We start from the raw sequence: 2,823 nt of genomic DNA, 5'->3' as shown, positions 1-2,823 counted from the left end.
CACAAAGTTATGAAACGAGTCGTTCTATAAATCAGACTGAAGGACACGAAGTTATGAAACGAGTCGTTCTATAAATCAGACTGAAGGACACGAAGTTATGAAACGAGTCGTTCTATAAATCAGACTGAAGGACACAAAGTTATGAAACGAGTCGTTTTATAAATCAAACTGAAGGACATGAAGTTATGAATTGAGTCGTTTTATAAATCAAACTGAAGGACACGAAGTTATGAAACGAGTCATTCTATAAATCAGACTGAAGGACACCCATCCATCCATCCATTATCTTCCGCTTATCCGGGGTCGGGTCGCGGGGGTAGCAGCCTAAGTAGGGAGGCCCAGACTTCCCTCTCCCCAGCCACTTGGGCCAGCTCTTCCGGGGGAATCCCGAGGCGTTCCCAGGCCAGCCGAGAAACATAGTCCCTCTAGCGTGTCCTGGGTCTTCCCCTGGGCCTCCTTCCGGTGGGACGTGTCCGGAACACCTCACCAGGGAGGCGTCCAGAAGGCATCCTAAACAGATGCCCAAGCCACCTCAACTGGCTCCTCTCGACGTGGAGAAGCAGCGGCTCTACTCCGAGTCCCTCCCGGATGATCAAGCTTCTCACCCTGTCTCTAAGGGAGAGCCCAGACACCCTGCGGATAAAACTCATTTCGGCCGCTTGTATCCGAGATCTCATTCTTTCAGTCACAACCCAAAGTTCGTGACCATAGATGAAGGTGGGAACGTAGATTGATCGGTAAATTGAGAGCTTCGCCTTTTGACTCAGCTCTCTCTTCACCACAACAGACCTGTACAGCGCCCGCTTCACTGCAGACGCTGCACCTATCCGCCTATCGATCTCACGCTCCATTTTTCCCTCATTCGTGAACAAGACCCCAAGATACTTGAACTCCTCCACTTGGGGTAGGACCTCCTCCCTGACCCGGAGAGGGCACTCTACCCTTTTCCGGCTCAAGACCATGGCCTCGGATTTGGAGGAACTGATCTTCATCCCGGCCGCGTCGCATTCGGCTGCGAACCGCTCCAGCGAAAGCTGTAGATCACAATCTGATGGAGCCAATAAGACCACATCATCTGCAAAAAGCAGAGACGCAATCCTGAGGCCACCAAAACGGATCCCCTCAACACCTTGGCTGCGCCTAGAAATTCTGTCCATAAAAGTTATGAACAGAATCGGTGACAAAGGGCAACCTTGGCGGAGTCCAACTCTCACTGGGAACAAGCCCGACTTACTGCCGGCGATGCGGACCAGGCTCTGACACCGGTCATACAGGGACCTAACAGCCCGTATCAAAGGGCCCGGTACCCCATACTCCCAGAGTACCCCCCACAGGGCCCCCCGAGGGACGCGGTCGAACGCCTTCTCCAAGTCCAAAAAGCACATGTAGACTGGTTGGGCAAACTCCCACGCACCCTCCAGGACCCTGCTGAGAGTGTAGAGCTGGTCCAGTGTTCCACGGCCAGGACGAAAACCGCACTGTTCCTCCTGAATCCGAGGTTCGACTATCCGACGGACCCTCCTCTCCAGAACCCCCGAGTAGACCTTACCAGGGAGGCTTAAGAGCGTGATTCCCCTGTAGTTGGAACACACTCTACGGTCCCCCTTTTTGAATAGGGGGACCACCACCCCGGTCTGCCAATCCAGGGGAACTTCCCCCGATGTCCACGCAATATTGCAGAGTCGCGTAAGCCAACACAACCCTACAACATCCAGAGCCTTAAGGAACTCTGGGCGGATCTCATCCACCCCTGGGGCCCTGCCACCGAGGAGCTTTTTAACCACCTCGGTGACCTCAGCACCAGAGATTGGAGGGCCCGACCCAGAGTCCCCAGGCTCCGCTTCCTCAGTGGAAGATGTGCCGGTGGGATTGAGGAGGTCTTCAAAGTATTCTGCCCACCGACCCACAACATCCCGAGTTGAGGTCAGCAGCACACCACTCCCACTATAAACAGTGTTGGTGGCATACCGCTTTCCCCCCCTGAGACGCCGGATGGTGGACCAGAATCGTCTCGAAGCCGTGCGGAAGTCGTTTTCCATGGCCTCTCTGAACTCCTCCCATGCCCGAGTTTTTGCCTCAGCGACCACGCATGTCGCTTGGACTGCCGGTACCCATCAGCTGCTTCCGGGGTCCCACAGGCCAAAAAGGCCCGATAGGACGCCTTCTTCAGCCTGACAGCATCCCTCACCGACGGTGTCCACCATCGGGTTCGAGGGTTGCCGCCGCAACAGGCACCGACAACCTTGCGGCCGCAGCTCTGGTAAGCCGCCTCGACAATAGAGGCACGAAACATGGTCCACTCAGACTCAATGTCCCCCACCTCCCTTGGAACATGTTCAAAGTTCTCCCGGAGGTGGGAGTTGAAACTCCGTCTCACAGGAGACTCTGCCAGACGTTCCCAGCAAACCCTCACAATACGTTTGGGCCTGCCAGGTCTGACCGGCATCCTCCCCCACCATCGGAGCACACTCACCACCAGGTAGTGATCAGTTGACAGCTCCGCCCCTCTCTTCACCCGAGTGTCCAAGACATGTGGCCGCAGATCAGATGAGACGATGACAAAGTCGATCATCGAACTGCGGCCTAGGGTGTCCTGGTGCCAAGAGCACATATGGACACTCTTGTGCTTGAACAAGGTGTTCGTTATTGACAATCCATGACGAGCACAGAAGTCCAACAACAGAACACCACTCTGGTTCAGATCAGGGGGGCCGTTCCTCCCAACCACACCCCTCCAGGTCTCACTGTCATTGCCCACATGAGCATTGAAGTCCCCCAGCAGAACAAGGGAGTCCCCAGAAGGTGCACTTTCCAGTACCCCCT

This window comes from Nematolebias whitei, chromosome 12 (assembly GCF_014905685.2).
Source record: "Nematolebias whitei isolate Nwh7 chromosome 12, NemWhi1, whole genome shotgun sequence".
Lineage (NCBI taxonomy): Eukaryota > Metazoa > Chordata > Actinopteri > Cyprinodontiformes > Rivulidae > Nematolebias > Nematolebias whitei.
The sequence above is the reverse complement of the archived record's forward strand: the minus strand, read 5'-3'. Positions refer to the sequence as shown.